This window comes from Onychostoma macrolepis, chromosome 19, assembly GCF_012432095.1.
Source record: "Onychostoma macrolepis isolate SWU-2019 chromosome 19, ASM1243209v1, whole genome shotgun sequence".
Classification (NCBI taxonomy): domain Eukaryota; kingdom Metazoa; phylum Chordata; class Actinopteri; order Cypriniformes; family Cyprinidae; genus Onychostoma; species Onychostoma macrolepis.
This window is the reverse complement of record NC_081173.1, coordinates 1,829,393-1,847,328: the sequence shown is the minus strand read 5'-3', so window position 1 is coordinate 1,847,328 and position 17,936 is coordinate 1,829,393. Positions and strand designations below refer to the sequence as shown.

The window sequence follows — 17,936 nt, the reverse complement described above, 5'->3', positions numbered from 1 at the left end:
TAAGGCCACCTAATATAAAGATTCTCTCTTCAACGATTCTGAACATTTCAGAATTGATTCTGAGCTTGGTATTTTTTTGCCCACAAATGGCACGTGTGCATGCTAGAGAGAATCGTGGCGGGCTTCATTGCACAGAATTTGCGCTGTGAGACACGCGAGCATTGCTTGACAGTGTGTGCTTCCACCTGCTGTTATTTCAGTGTTTTACTTTAGATATGCTTTCATTTCTGCCGTTTGGAATGCAGTATGTATTAAATGCACAAAATTCACGTACTGACAGACTTTCACGTGCGCTTTGTTTTTGTCCTGAAGCTCAATCGCAGCTGCGGTTAAATGCATTTGCATTTTTGAATAAGCTCAATCGCGGCTGCGGTTAAATGCATTTGCATTTTTGAATACGTTTATACGAAATTGATGTAGACACAGTCAGTTATGTTTTCAGAGCAGGACAAAACATTTGATATATCGAAATAGATCTGTGCATTAGTGTGAATGCAGCCTGTTAAAGCTGCCACTGTATAATGCTGAGGAAAAAAGAAAAACCCATAACTATTGTCTGGATTCGTAAAGAACACTTATTTTAAATAAGTAATTGTTTTGAAAAGTAGCCTGTTTATACAACCGAATTCCAGAAATGTTGGGACATTTTTTAAATTTGAATAAAATGTCCATTTTAAATGAGCCTTGGCCTACAGAACATGACGGTGCTTCTGGACCATGTTCACATATGGCTTCCTTTTTGCATGACAGAGTTAGTTAGCATCTGCAGATGGCACGGCTGATTGTGTTTACCAACAGTGGTTTCTGGAAGTATTCCTGGGCCCATTTAGTAATGTCAATGACAGAATAATGCCGATGAGTGATGAGGGCCCGAAGACCACAGGCATCCAACAAAGGTTTTCGGCCTTGTCCCTTACACACAGAGATTTCTCCAATATCTCTGAATGTTTTGATGATGTTATGCACTGTAGATGATGAGATTTGCAAAGCCTTTGCAATTTGACGTTGAGGAACGTTGTTTTTAAAGTATTCCACAATCTTTTTACGCACTCTTTCACAGATTGGAGAGCCTCTGCCCATCTTTACTTCTGAGAGACTCTGCCTCTCTCATACATGATCTTAATTGACTGAGGTGCTAGAATCTAGAAGCATTGATCACAAATTTATTTGCATGGCCATTCTATGTAGTAAATATAGTTAAATAGTATAACACACATAGAATTTTTTAGAAAAGAAAAATTCAAAGAATAAAAAAATATGAATAATTTGGCTTGTGCTTTTGGAGGGCACACTTTTAAAATTCATCATAATCTAATTTCAGTATTATTCATTATTCATGTATCACTCCAATCTCTAGAAGTTAGCTATAACAATTTCAACTGATATGAATGTTTCATCATGTTTCATTTATTTGACAAATAATTTTGTATTGTAGTATCAGCGGCGTCTTGCACTTTTTTTTTTTTTTTTCAGGGGGCACAAGTGAAAGGGGGGCAGTTCGTCATGCTTGTCATGTCACACACAGCAGCCACGATGCCACTGTATAATTGATATAGGCTTATGTTTATTTATTTTTTCCTTTTTATTTGAAATATTCCCAAACTATATCATGAAATATCTTGATTCTTAAATACGTGTAAGTAAATGCATTTTGCATCTTTATATAGATTATGTGTAATCTATTAATTACTTAAGTACCAGATATGGGTGTCATGCCATAAAATATTTTAATATGTATTTAACATATTAATATGTAATATATACATATTTTAATATGTATTTAATTTAATAAAAACATTATAAGTTGCTAATTATAACACTTTCATTGTACAGAAGGAAAACAAAGAACATTTTCACTTCAGTCCAGCGAGTTCAAGCACTCTCAAAAACTCCCATTATTCACTGAAGCTGTTTACACTGTGAAATGAATCTCTTACTTACATTTGTATGCACATCTGCACTTTGCAGTTTCTGATTAGAGAATTTGCCAGAGAACTCAGTCAGTGGGCGTGCGGTGATCAAAACAGCGGTGTTTCAGCGATGACTCATCTGAACGCTTCTGATTGGTTATTGCATTCATAAGCGCAACAGAATCGTGTGTGATTGGTTATAATGCGCAGCGCTGTAAAAACACATCTGTCTCTGGCTCAGCACCAGCCAGCGAACGCAGATTTGAATTTAGCAGCTGGTGATGTTTTTCTTTTTTACAGTTTACAGGACAAACTGTGCATTGCACCCAAAATTGTTTGGTGATCATGCAATCCGTAAAAAAAAAGTTACCGTAATCTGATCATGACCATTTTTAAACCGACTTTAACTGGAAAATTGACTGTTGAGCTCCTTTAAAGCAGACTGTTGAACTGCTTTGAAGCAGAATTGAACTTTTATTTTCCTGTTTAACACTGTGAAGCTGCTTTGATGCCATCTGTATGTGCTTAATTACTACTAATAAATGGCTAATATTCTATTAACATGCATGCCAATTAGCATTTATGCCAATTTTTTTATTTATTTATTTATTTTTGCATTCTGTATCCCTCTGTGTTGTGTGTGTTTATTTTTTCTGTTAGGAAGATAACTGAGCCTTTAAATATGCTCATAAATCAAGAACAAGGCATTTATAGCCGTATTTATAAACTGCTTACTAATGACTATTAATGTTGGGACAATGCTTTATAAAGGATGAACTGACTATTTACTAATGCTTAACTAATGATTCATAGCGTGCAGTTATTATAAAGTGTTACCGATTTATCAAAATAATTGTTAGTTACTTGAGAAAATGATTAATATAAGCAGTTATTAGACTTATTAGACTACATATCCATATTCACAGTCATTCTGTGCCATGTGACAAGAAAGAAGCAGAAGATAAAAAGCATATCTAGGCCATATTGCCTTTGAATGGGTGACATTAACAGCTTCAAAGGATTAGAATAAGGATTATAGGATCTTTTAGTGTCATGTACAGTATACGTCCCTCTGGGAACTGCGCCATTGTAAGGAACTTGTTCTGAGGATGAACTTCATGGAATAATAGGCAGTCAAGGGTGCTCTATAGCCACAGGGTCTAAAATCACCCCACCTCATAATTTTATGTTTTATGGTGACTTTCCATATTCAAAATGAGTTTATACTGTACTAACTGTATCCTGTAACCCTACCCCTACATGCTGTCGAGAAAAAAAAAAAAAAAAGGTAATTGAGCCATGTATGAATGTGTGTCTCACATGGGAAACTTTTGGTTGCATCTGGATGCTGGTGTGGCCTGGATATACAGTCACAAAGACACAGAAATATATAACCATACGTGAATATCACAGACACTACTACATAATGGAGTGGATACACCAGATTTGAAGCCTGCAGCGAATATATAGACAATAAGATATAATGTCACTCTCCGAGGTTACTGTTTTCAATAAATTCTAAATAAATAAAGGAAGTGTTAAACATACCATGTACTTCTGTTTTATGAGACACTGCACACTATGCAGCATGTAAGGGATAATCAACGGCTAGCTGTGCATTAAATGATTTGAATGCCTGACGTGGAGGCGAAGAACCACCTGACGCGCAGAGGATTTGTTTATAGGAAACGCATTAATATAGAACCTGATTAAACTGACCTGGAACTACCTGTGCAGTTAAACTAATTTAATCAACACCTGCCGGCCAATCAGAATCCAGTATTCAGACAGACCATGGCATAAGTCTTTTTAATATAAGTGTCTTTTTTTAAAAGAGGGATGTGCATTTTTGTCATTTTGATTGCTCTGTAAGTCAACTAAGTGTTCTTGCTGTAAACTGTTGTCATTGTGGCAAATTGTGTCTATTATTTTTTAACTACTCAAATCTTTGCCCCATAATGTATCTGATTTCTAATTCTCTGCCTGGTGATTCACACACATAAAGCCAAGAAGATTGTGAGCCCAAAGACACAACTGATGCATGTGGCTCTCTTCTGCTCATTTGCATCATTTGCCATGAGCATGCTTTGTTTGATATTGGGTTGGAGATCTGATTTGAATTGGTAACATAGTGAGGAAACATATGGCTGAGCATACGTGTATGCATATGCATACAGAAAAGACACATCTCAAGCTAAGCCAAGTAAAGGCGCCAGACTTGCTGCGGTCTGGTTGCTTTGACTCTGTAATCCTTTTTGACATTGGCATCTTTCTGACATGTGTCCTCTGTCTTTCTCTTGCTTTAAACTTGCTGTCCCTCACAAGTTTTCAAAAACTTTGAGAGATTAAGAGCACTTTGAATTGAGGATGAATCGCTGGCATCTCTTCCTTTTCTGTTACCTGGATGTGTGTTGTGTTCACAGTGCAAGTTATAGGCAAACCATACTGTGGTTTTAAAGCAAAACATACCTTCTGGAGTTTGTGTGAATTGAGCACATACTGAAAACACTGTATTTGTGGGTATAGGACAGAAGAGAGCACAGCTCATTCACTTTGAAACTGCAGTTTCCATATTTATTCAATTAAATCACAGCCTTTGCAGTTTATTAATCATTGCTTTTATGACAACAAGGCCATATGCATAATTGTGAGGATTTTTTTTTTACAGCCTTACTTTCAAACTACTTTGAATTAATGATTAACTTGAAATGTACCTTTATTTCCATGTTTTCAGATAATTTTGTAATGCATTGACAAAACATAGTCAAATGCTTAAGTGTGCTTAATTGTATTGAATGTACACTTGTAGTTGAAAACTACTTGCAGATAATATGTGACCCTGGACCACAAAACCAGTCATAAGCAGCACAGGTATATTTGTAGCAATAGCCAAAAATACATTGTATGGTTCAAAATTATTAATTTTTCTTTCATGCCAAAAATCATTGGGATATTAAGTAAAGATCATGTTCCATGAAGATATTTTGTAAATTTATTACCGTAAATATATCAAAACTTAATTTTTGATTAGTAATATGCATTGCTAAGAACTTCATTTGGACAACTTTAAAGGCGATTTTCTCAATATTTAGATTTTTTTTGCACCCTCAGATTCCAGATTTTCAAATAGTTTAATCTCGGCCAAATATTGTCCGATCCTAACAAACCATACGTCAATGGAAAGCTTATTTATTCAGATGATGTATAAATCTCAATTTCGAAAAATTGACACTTAAGACTGGTTTTGTGGTCCAGAGTCACATATAATATTACTGGCCACATTTAAGTACACCTTTGAAAAATGCTCTTTGCGTTGCTGTTAAATTAGATTTAAATTAAAGTACATTTTAAAGTCATTATGTTTTAATAAAACAAGTATGTTGTTAGTATGTTGACTAGCATACTAAAGCACATGTAAAGTACATGTTTGCAATTTCAACTATTGTGTGTCAAAATTACATGTAAAGCTAATATATGTTAAATGTACTAAATTGCAACTTCATTACAAATGTATAATTCCAAATACATGTCAAACAGGTTTCAGTAGAAATTAGGGCTGTTCCGAATACCATTTTTTGAGCTTCGAAGCTTCGGTAGTAATCGATACCGAATATTCGAAGCTTCGGAGGGAGGGGGCTGAATGGCTGAGCATATTTTTCTCTCCAATAAAGGCAGGAATCTCTTTGTGTCTGTTTGCATTTTTATTATGTCGAGAACCGTTCATCCAATCGACTTCACACATGGCGGACCCAAGGGAGTGCAGTGTGGCATTTTGGTGCAATATGGACACGCGACACGTTCAGAATTAATAAACTTTTAATAAACTACAGAACAGCACGAGCCGGAAGTGGCGCGCCTCACGCGGGTAGGGTTTATATGCTCCGAGAACGGACACTGCACTAGTGATACAAAACACACAGGTCTGTTAACAGCAATAATTTTAATAAGGTAGCCTAACATTTTTCTAATAAACAAATCACTCCCGAATCAGAAATTAGCAGCACAGTAATTACACTGCAATGGGTAGGCTATTTCAAATTAACGAAGTTCAACGAACTGTAATAAATAAAGAACACGGTAGCATACTTTCAATAACAGCATCACACATTTAATTAACGAACAGTTTAAATAAAATATTTTTTTTCTGACTGCCTTACATTCGCAAGTATTTTCCAAGCAAATTAAGTGCATGTTTTTATCATGTGTAAAATTACTGATTAACATGGTGGATAGAAGCAGCTAATTTTTTTACACCAACAATCTACTTACAGAATTTTTCAAACTTGATGTACTGCTGTGACAGGCCAGTTTCAAATATATTTGGCACACTGCCTTTGTCTTGTCCTCACTCAATTTAAAGTGCTCCCACACAGCTGAGGTCTTTGGCATTTTTGTCTTCTCAAAAATGAATCTCTGAATCATGACGTTCACTCATGGGCGATTCATATTCAAGTGCGAATGAGAACCGTATCGCGGGGGATGCCGGGGGATACTTGGTTAACATCATTAACCAATAACTACACAGGGACAAATGACTAATGCACTTTTAACACTCTAGTATTAGAATGCTAGAAATAGTAGAATAGTACTATTAGAAAATACTGAATTAGTAAGTATTAGGTAACGCTTTAGATTACAACCCGCAAAGAACTACGTAAGTATACTGCATTTACAGTGTACATTTCTGTAATTATAGTGTACCTACAAAGAATGTACGTGTAGGTATAAGGGAACAATATGTTACGTTTGGGTAATGAGGGGGTAACAACCAGATATGCAACCTGCAAAGAACTGCGTAAGTAAACTGAAGTTGCAGCGTAACGTTTTTGTAATTATAGTGTAGGTATTGAGGAATAATATGCAACGTTTGGGGAATAAAGGGGTAACAACCTGTAAAATTACAAATCATTATACTGTAAGTATTTTGAAACTAAGGGGTACCTATTCTAATATTACGTGGTATGGCCTAAACAATAAACTTATGTTTAGGAGTGCTTTAGAAAGACATATTCTTTGTATAATTTTATACTGGTAATTTATTATAGGCCTAGGTATTTTTAACCATTCTATTATTAAAGGAAAAATGATGGAGATTACTGAACAACAAAACTGGACGTCTAGTGAAATGAGTTAATGAGTTTCTGCTATGATTTATAATTCAGCTTACCTTATGAAAGCTTATTCGTCGAGTCACACCAGCAACTTCACAACACCACTATCACCAAATATCTTTGCATGATATACCATCAAAGCAGCTTAAAACAAGCTTACCTCTTTCCAGCTGTTCGCAGAAAAAAATGCATGATACAACATTTGTATTTCAGTGGATGTATACTGTGATGTTTTTATAGCAAAAAAAAAAGGATTTAGTTTGGCCATCAAACAATTAAATTAAAACTAGTGCAATATTTTTCTCTGTAATTACTGTGCAAATATACACTTGTTCTGTGTTTAAGACCAACTTGTTCCTCCCTTATTACATGTAGTTACAGGGTAATTACAACATTTGCTGGCTGTAAATTTAAAGTGCTGCTTGTTCCCCCCTTATTCCATGTAGTTACAGGGTAAGTAGCTACAACAAATTGCTCTAAAACAATTGTTTATAAGTAGGTCATACATTATATATCAGGTAATATATCAATAAACATGGTGACTGTTTTATTTAATTCAAATATTATTTGAAATTTGGGTTTTTAAATGAAAATCACACACAATATGACAACAGTAACAACAGGCAACATTTATCACACCAGTTCAGAAAAAGCAAAGCAACTCCATACTTATACAGCTTATACAGTTAAACCAAATTCTTTTGAAAAGTTTAAGAACAAAATTAAGATTTTGTACAATTTGTTCATGTTCTTCACCCACTGACGAAGTTAAATTATTATGGCCAAACCATCACGTCAATAAACACGCAGTCAATATTAAACTATGTATTATGGCGAACTGACAGGATTTTACCGTCTTTGATTTTACCGTTTTGATCCACGTCCTCAAGCACCATTTTGACTACTTCAGTTCCCGGCTTTACTGCTCAATGTTGTGAGAACATACTCGGACAAAACCCTCCAGTTTTAAAAGAACACATTCCAGTCAGTTTCAAAAATCTCTCTCCTCTTTGCTTCGATTAGTTTTCTTGTATTTTCGACACATATTCCTGTCATGAGCACCGCAAACACGGATAGACTCGTCTCAAGCGCCATGCAAGCTGTTTCCAGTTCCTGATCAGCACATTCACTGCTCCAGTTTTAAACGAACACAGTTTCAATGTCCCTCGTCTGCGCTTCGATTATTTTTTTTCCTATTTTCCACGTTTCCATCTTCAGCACTGCAGACATGGATTTCGTCGCACACAGAACCGTTTGCGTTTGAACCTCCACATTCCTAACCAGGGTTGCCAAGTTTTCACAACAAAACCCACCCAATTGCTACTCAAAACTAGCCCAATCGCGTTTCGAGGGGGGTTCCCTGGTAAAAATTCCCCGGGAAAACCGTGGACTTGGTAACTGTTCCTAACCCAGGACCGCCAGGTTACTTTTATTACTGAGATCAACCCAAATTGGGTCAAATCAGCTTCCTAACGCAACAGTCGCAACCGATTGTGTGGATTGAAACTATAACCTAGCATGTTTAAAAAGTAGGCCTACACAGTGTATGTTTTTGCTAAATCGCTTGCAAATATATGATTGTTGTATAGCTTACATACCACGTAATATTAGAATAGGTAGCACTTAGTTTCAAAATACTTACAGTAGAAATAATTTGTAATTTTACAGGTTATTACCCCTTTATTCCCCAAACTTCACATATTATTCCCTTATACTTACACGGAGGTACTGAATAGGTACACTATAATTACAAAAAAAGTTACACTCTAAATTCTGTTTACTTACGCAGTACGTTGCGGGTTGTAATCTAAAGCGTTACCAAGTATTATTAAGTAATACTACTAATAAGTAATAGCACTCAGTTGAAAGTGGTAGTTCATCATTAGCTAATCAGTAACTACTATTTTTTTTCATATCTCCCGGAGAACTACTAAGAGGTACTACACACAGGTTCATAATTAATGTGAATAATGCATAATTTCTAATTAATTCTAAAGTGAGGGTCATGGTAACCAACCAGTAATGACGCAAGTATTACCAAACCCTTCAAAAGCATTTACTAATTATTTGGCTCAGCATTCTAATGTGAATAGTATGGTAACTCCCTAATATTGACTGAAGTCAAAGTAACAACTTTCAAAATGGAGTTTATGGAGTTTTTGTTTACTAAAAGTTTGCTGTTGCTTTTTTCTCAATTGGCATGTTGTTAAACAACAGTACAATCCACTGAACACACTGTACTTCTATCCCTCACAGCCTCATTTTCATTCCTGTATAAAATTAAATATGGCGCTACTTTGACAAAGGTCTATTGTTCTTTTGAAATTTCATATAATGATGTGCTTAAGTCCCACTTTAAAAAGCCCAACTAGCTGCATAATGAATGTAAACTATCATATATTTTCATTTAATTTCAAATAACATGCAATTATGCGTCCAAAAACATTACATTCAGTACTCTTTAAAAAAAAAAAAGTATAAAGTGTACTTCTTTTTCACAAGGAATTGTATAGTTCAGAGAAATATGCCTTTTAATTTATTTGTAATACCAACCAGCAAACAGCATTTTTTTTTAATAAAATTGCAGTGTAACTTAAACTGTGCAGCTTTCAGGAAAATGTTGACTATAAGTTTTGCCTCATCGTAGAAGCAAGGTCTGCATTATAATGCTTACACTTTTAATTATCTTACTGATGTGGCCATTAAAATTCTGCATTACACTTTAATATACTTTACGGAATTTTATACACTGTTCTCCTTGACCTTCATTAGCTAATGTGCGTGGAGAATTTATGCATTACCTTATTCAATTAAGAGCCTCAAATATGTCATGTAATGAAAGCATCAATAGCAGCCTCCTTCTAAAAGCATCAGATACTGTAAGTGTAAAAAGGGCATGTTATTGTTCCCACAGAGTGGAATTAGCACCAAACTATAGAGGCCACTGCAATACGGCAATATTTGCCTCCTTAAATTGATATCAGCAGGCATTTTTTTTACATTTATTATGCCTATTATTTATGCCTATTAGATGCATCATCTTTTTTGTCAAATACTGACATTTAATCAACAAATTCAGTTAGAATAATAAGACACTGTAGGACTGTTCAGGCCTTTAGGTCTGTAAATATATATTTCGGTCCAACTTTATATTAGGTAGCCTTAACTACTATGTACTTACATTTGAATTAATCATTTGATACAATGCACTTATTGTGTACATACATGTTTTTACATTGTACTTATATTTAAGCAGTACTTATATATGCAAGCTAGCATACTTTTTAAAAACTGATTGTTAAAAAAAAAAATCTTTGCAAGTACAGTTTATTTGTAAATATGTATACTCTCTGATAAGTGTATAAAATGAAGACTGAAAATATACTTATTTTTATTTTAAAATATGTATACTAATGGCAAACTTGCATAAACTTCTTTTTTACAAGAAAAGATGGGATGAGAGAAGTAGCTTAATTAACATACTATTTGCTGTAGATTTGAGAGAGAAACAGCTCATGCTGATGAAGAAAGAAATAGCATGTGGGTTGAAAGACTGGATTCGAAGAGTGTAGCTACTTCCTAGACGCTATCTTCTTCACACAGTTGTGGAGTGCAGGCCTTTATTTGAGGTGCTCCCTCTGGTTTTGTTGTTTTGTTTTGGAAATCCATTATGTTATATCTCGTGTAATCTGAGAGTAAAAGGAGTACTTGAAAAAATGTGAGGTGATGACAGGCGGGCTATTATAAGATTATTAAATCAGGAATATTTATTTAAGAAGTGGCTCAGCAGGTAGTGTGCATGCATTAAGTTCACTTAAATGTGAATCCAGCTCAGGTAATTTCCCTTTGATTCCTATTTCCTATTCAATTAAAGAGAAAGCAGGCCAAAAAAATAGGCCAGTGTCACAAAGTCACAATTATATTTGCAAGAAACGGTTCTCTGGAATACCTGATTCTGACTGGTCAATCATAGCATACCCGCTACTAGCACTATACTTTCACGCCCCTTGAATCACACACACACTTCTTGTTTCTTACAAATATAATTGGTTCTTTGCATCATGCAGCTCAATTTTCAATTACATGTAAAATAAAATCAGAGAATTACAGTATTTATGCTACTTTCATTTTGTACTGTATACAGTTGTTTTGTACATTGTTGGATTATTTGGATTATTAGTTCTCTAGTGTACTTTATACTTTAAGAATACTTTAAGAAAATATGCAGGTAAGATTTTAAAACAGTACTAATTAGCGGTGTGAGTTAACATTATCCTTACTTACAAGTCTGTCTTGTTTGAACTTGTTTGTCAGACTAAAACAGTGAATTAGCTTCGAATATTATATAGGTCATGCCCTGTAATTGTAAGTGATAGTTATTATTATCAGTAATGATAATGATCGTGTGGCTGACTGTTTGTGTGATCATGTCTGTGTATGTGAGACCAGACATTTGGCACTGTTTCAGATCCATATCTCTCTTTATTAAGTGCCAAGCCTTACACACACTTACGACCCAGGCTTTCCCACCGATCCGCTTCAGTTTCATCAAACTTTAATGCCATGTCATCCAGCCGTACGGACTCAGTATAAAGTGGTTTCATGTTACGCCATTGTTCCCTGAACTTCAGCAGTAAATGGCTTCTTTAAAATGTCCAGAGATTTTGGTTCTTTCTGGTGTGTAATTCAGTCTGACAGGGCTGTTTGTGAACCTTTCTTACAGTGAGGGACACTGGAGGTCTTTAGGGTCTGTCACTGATATCTCCCGCCTAGGATGTGAGGTTTAGACCCTTGTAGACCTGCCATTTAATCAGGCTAATGCTCATTTATGGAAACAAGGGAAATGTTACTACTAAGAGGTTACTATTTTATAGCTAAGGAGACTCAATTTAATTCTCAGTTAAGGTTAAATGTTGACAAGTTAAAATGAGACAGTTATCTTATGCTAATAGACTGGCACATGAGGCTGCCACAGTGCATTAGCATTTTTTTAAGAGCTGTGAGGGGTGTAGAATTACTCAAGCCATCTGTGTTGCTCACCCTCTCCAAGAATGAGATAAGAGCTCAGTGGTTTGCTGCTTAGAGACCTACAGAGCAAGAGACGTTGAGCACAAGGGAGGTGTAACCTACAGTCTCTTGTCTGTTAGGCCATTAAAATGGTTCTGTTCGACTACAGCTATCCAGTTCTTACTCTTGTTATCTTTTGTGGTTTTATGTTCTTGGAGGGGCAAAGGCAAAAAGGCTTCATTTGCTCAAGACTCTTGCTGTCTTGCTAGCTGTGACAAGACCTGACCATGGGCGTAGAATACACGGGGGATGCGGGGGACATGCCCTCCCACACACTTTTAATAAAACAGGCAAGTGCGCTCACTTTTCAGAGGCCAGTGTGAATACATCTACAATTAAATTCTAAGAGACAATATAGTCTATGCATGGCCTGATGTTTTATTCTGCAGTGTATGCTTCATTCATACTCGAAGCCAGAGGGCGCCCTCGCGCAGAAAGTCCAAAACGAACTCATACGAGATAATAACTTATGACGTGCCAGGAAAGCCCTGATATAGACAAAAGCGGCCAGCTATCGCTGTAGGTAAGCTGAATAAAAAACAGAAACATTTTGACTGATGAAACATGAAGACAATAAACACATGATTGCGACAATATATGGTTTTATATATGTTTATTAATATATGTTTTTCAAGGCATCTCCAGGTAATAAATAAATAGTGTATGAATGATGCAGTGCCAATTGACATATCGTTTATTACAGAAACTATAAAATATATTTTCTGCCTTGTTCTGTGGTAAAAAATGGGGAAAAGTGTTTGTAGTATATAAACCAATAATAAAATTGTCATTAGGAAAATACAGGGGAAACATATTATAGAATAAAAGTGATTGGTTATTGTTCAGCAGTGTATTTGATTTTTTTGCGTATTAAAAGTAAGAGATAAGAAAAAATAAATCCTGACAATTAGACAAAAAAAGGTATTATTTGACATTTCTGTCCCTCCACATTTGAAATGATGGCTACGCCCCTGGACCTGACCATGACATCCTTTTCTTACATGAAACAGACACAAATCCCACAAACTCCACCACTCTGCTACTGCCACTCACAATGACAAAACATGAGCCCTCTTTAGCATCTCCTCTGAAACTAAAGGCCCAGATGTACTTAAAGCAAAATTGAAGCTCACCAAAGTGAACGTTCTGGTAAACTTCTCTCCAGCTAGTAAATACCTTCAAACTACAATTGGTCTGTGATGATAACGTGCAGCTCATATTTAAATATTTATCCAAACACTCAGCCACAAAATGTTTGAAAACAGTGTATCATTGCTCAGGAATCTCGAAATTCTTTTTACTTCTGAGATGTAATTATTTTGGGGCCTTAAAGATATGCACATATTTTCATAACAACTTGAGCAGCTTAAAATAATGAAAGTTAACAACAAATCTGATATTCAAAATGGTAAGCAAGCACTGTATATCTGTGTATATCTCATATATCCTTGTTTCGGTTTCTCCTTTTGAATGATGAATATATACTATTGATAGCTGCTGATATAGACAGCTAATAACACAAGTGATCTAAACCGTTTAGAAAAACTGTAAATCTTTCCCTTACAGCGTCATTTTAATTTGAGTAAAATTTAGTATGGAATCCACACTGACTGAATTCTACAGAAGGAGGAACTAGAGCCATATGAAGAGACCTAAGAACACCCTAAAAGCCACCTAATAATGCCCTAGCAAACTACCCAGAACAACGTAAGAGCCTTATTAGTATTGTACTAAACCACCCAGATAACCTAGCAACATGCTTCAGTCAAACAACTGCATCTGAATATCACAGAGACCTGGAAGTGTGCTTTTTGGGGGGCGAGGAAGAGTTAGGAAGCTCTAAGGGTTCAGAGAGAGGGAGGGGCCCAGAGCAGCAAAGGGGCCTGACCAGCCTTACATTGCCAAAATACTTTGAAAGTACTCAAAATGACAGGAATGTTTTTTTGTTGTTGTTTTTTTTTTTGTTTTTTTTTTTTTAATTACGCATTGTATTGTGTTGCGTTTAAGGGTTAAAGAAAATTTACGTGAACTTAACAGAAAATGTCCTGACAGAAAATTACCAATACCAGGACCTTTTCAGTTTTCTACAGATTTTTTTTCTTACACTGTAGCAACACACAAACAAACCTCTCTTAGCAATGCCCTGGCACTGATTCAAAACAGCCGAGAATTTTGCACCACTCATATTTTCATTTTCTATTGAACATGAAAATATGTTCAAACGTTATTGTTTCCTTCTGTTTTCTTTTTTCTCGGTGTCTCTCTCTCTCCCTCTCTGGTCTCCTGTGTCCTCTCTATTTTCGTTACCCATGATAAGATGTCTGTGCGATTAGGAGTGAAAGGTGATCCTGTCCTGGGCCCGTACTGAATGCTCAGACAACACAAAACGCCAGAGCAAGCGGGACGGAATGGAGAAGAGAACTGGGGTGGGGTGGGAGGTAAATAATTGATGAGCGGCACTTTCGTTTTTTAATCTGTAAATGAGAAGCCCAGACACACTATCTGTATCCCATTAAGATAACAAGATGGAAGATAATGATCCTAGTTAAGACACAGTTTACATTGAGAGAGCTCCTCAGGTATAGCACTCAGTTTTTGTTAGCCGCTTTTGTTAAGGATGGATAAACCATGTGAAGTGAACCAGCACTTATCTCCATATCACTACAGAGAGCTGGACAATCATCAAAGACCCTCTCACACACAGACAGATCTGGCATTATCTTGTCCATTAATCTGTGCCGTTTACATGCCACCTGTTGTAAGTCATCTGAGAACAGAAAAGTCTACAGAAGGGACCTCAGCCAGGTGAGCAGCCAGTTATCAAAGAAGCAGGACACACAGTTCAACATAATCTGACATCTTCTCTACAGCAGGGGGATCCCTGTAGCCTTGAGGGATTAGTGTAGTAATCTTTTCTTTTCTTTTCTTTTTTTTTTTTAACAGTGCACACCTTTTTCATTCAATTCAGTTTGGACTTTAGAACCAAGTAAAAAAAAATTGAGTGGCATAGATTCAGCATCACATCTAAAAAAAATAAATAAATACTGTCATAGAATAAAAGATTCATCCCAGGATTTTAAGAATCTATATTGAGATATTTAAAATGATCTTGATTTATCAAAAAAAAAAAAAAAAAACTTCTTGGTTACTATTGCAGCTTCCATTCCCTGATGGATGGAGTGAGACGTTGTGTCGATGTAGTGACACTAGAGCTGGGCTATTCAATTGGCGGCACGCAGGCCCAATCCGGCCCGCCAATCATCTTCATTCGGCCCGAAGAAGAATACGCAGGTTGCACGTTTGCTTTGAATTGTTCTTGCACTAATTAGTTTGTCCACAAGGTGACAACACTGGCAGAAAATTGGATATGTGTCACATCCGCTTCATGTGCGTCAGGTTTTATTAAAGAAACAGCGCTGCTTTAAAGTGAAACCTGCTGCAGATTGTGATTGATGTAAATCAAAGAACTAAAGAAAAAGAGAAATCACTTGACTGCTCTGCTTGCTGATTAACTTTTGTAGCTCGAATAAAGAATAATCAATATAGCTTATGCATACAATTTATAGTTTATGTGAAGATTGTTTTAAGTTCACTTATAAAAAGTTACATTTTTCAAAGCCTATTAAATGTTAAAAATAATATAACATTTCAATTATACTGTAATATTAAATGGCTATAATTAATGGCTAAAATTAAAGGAAAAAATTTTTATTTATGATTTAATATAATTTTACAGGCTAGTAAAAATGTTGCCATTAAACACATATTTAAAATATACCATCTTTATATTGTTTCTATATTAATTTGGAAGTTCAGTGTGAAAATATGACAACACAAATATATTAATATTCGTTTCGTCACATTTTTTGAATTAATTACAGAAAAAAATGTGTGATTATTTTTTTTAATTGAATGGCAGACAGCACTAATGTTAACCTTTTATAGATGTTACTGTTGGTAATATTAGTGAATTTTACTGCTGAATATGCATTTAAATATAATTTCCAATTTTATAAGCCCCCCAGAAAAAGATCGGGATGGCCCCCCCACCCCCTTGGCCCCCTTCAAATGTTCAATTCCATAATCCGGCCCTCAAATGAAGTTAATTGAATAGCCCTGCACTAGAGGTTGCCCTTAGGAGCCCCAAACACCACTAATGATTCAGAAAAGCCTAATGAGAATTGGACATATGTGTTTAAAAGGAGGCAGCTTGCTCCACTCGTTCGGTTTTGTGGTGAGAAGCCCCCAGTGGGTAGTTCAATGTTGTTGAAGGAGGTTTCATTCCCTCCATTAGGGAAAGGAGGATACAATAGTAACCAAAGATGTTACTTATCTGTCACTCACTCAACGTTGTATCGATGGAATGACACTAGGGGTCGCTATACTAACCGCCATAACCATAACTGTTATGAGGTTTGGCAATGCAGATGCAGGCAGGCCACTGCATGTCTAATAACAAATGCACAACACCCATGTCGTAACAGCTCCCACCACACCAAGCAAGTTGGCATAGTCCCACCACCACAGGAAAGGTTTTTCATTTTCCTATGCGGAAAAAAGAACACTGTGGAGGCCTGCCTGAGAAGGGGGAAGCACTGCAGCCACAGTGAGTGGTGGGAGAGCAAGGCTCTGCCCAGGGGAAGACAGAGAGTTTACCTGCAGGGGAACCAAACAGTGGAAAATACATCATTTGAGATTACTGTTAGGGAAGTAATATGCTGACTGTTAGGTCAGCACATATGAAGAAATTAACTCAAGGACAACGGCTCATCTGAAAAAGGGAATAACATGAGTAGTGGGCTGGTAGCAAAATTCCTCTGCCAAATTGGCTACTGATGAGTGCTGGAGAATGGAAAGGGGTCCAGGGTTTGTTGGACATGGAGAACTCACATGAGAAAAGCGTACATTGATCATATCAGAGAGGGGAAAGGCACTGAATGCAAGGGAAACTCCCAACCAGTTGCCTGAAATTTACCTATTTGCACCCATTAATACTCAAGAAAGAATGGAGCACTTCAGATCTTGTGAAAGTCTTGTGAAATTATTGGGTGTAGAAAGGCACCATTTGCTAGTGCCCAGGAAGATGCAAACCCCATAGTGGAGCATGCTTGCACTCCAAGTGAGCAAGCACACACTGGACATACTAAGGATAGGGCTGGGTATGCCTTGTCACGAGCAAGTACTCGCAAGTTCACCACTTGATTCCTAAAAAGGTGGGGACTTTGGGCACATAGCTGGCCAAGGTTCTCTGGACAAAATGAGAATATTTGGAGTTGAACTCAAGGCACACTTCGCTAACAGAGAGCACTCGTAGGTCTCCAACCCTCCAGATCAGCACCAAAGAGAGCTCCCAAGAAGGGAATAAGGCATGAGAAGATTGAATCTCATCGCACCTCTGAGGAACCTAAAAATCAGGTGTGCTTCCTGATTGCATGGTGATGTGCAGCATTTAGCGGCCATATACACCTTCAAGGTGGAGGGGGATGACCACACCTGCGGCCCTTCCTTCAGAAAAGAAATCACCATACTGATAGTGCATCTCTGTGGGTCTTTGCCTTGGGAAGAGCACCAATTAACTTCAAAGCATACAGCTACCTCATAGAGATTGCTTTGGCTTGAGTGATGGTGTCTATCACTGCTGGTGATAGCCCACTTAGGTGGACCAGATGTGGAGGTTCCAGATGTCTGTGTGAGGGTGCCAGATTGTGCCCTGCCCGTGAGAAAGAAGATTGTTCCTGAGGGGGATTCGCCAAGGTGAGGCTGTGGAGAAGAGCATGAGTTCTGAAAACCAAGTCTGGGTTGACCAGTAAGATGCAACCTTCAAGATCTTGCAATAGCGTCTGTGCAA

At 36.7% G+C, this 17,936-nt stretch overlaps 1 protein-coding gene across 3 annotated transcripts in view; it reads left to right on the top strand.

Moving 5' to 3' along the window:
- The window catches only part of LOC131526318 (retinoic acid receptor beta-like), a 115,770-nt gene that overhangs the window by 60,578 nt on the left and 37,256 nt on the right, over positions 1–17,936 (top strand). The window lies entirely within an intron of this gene.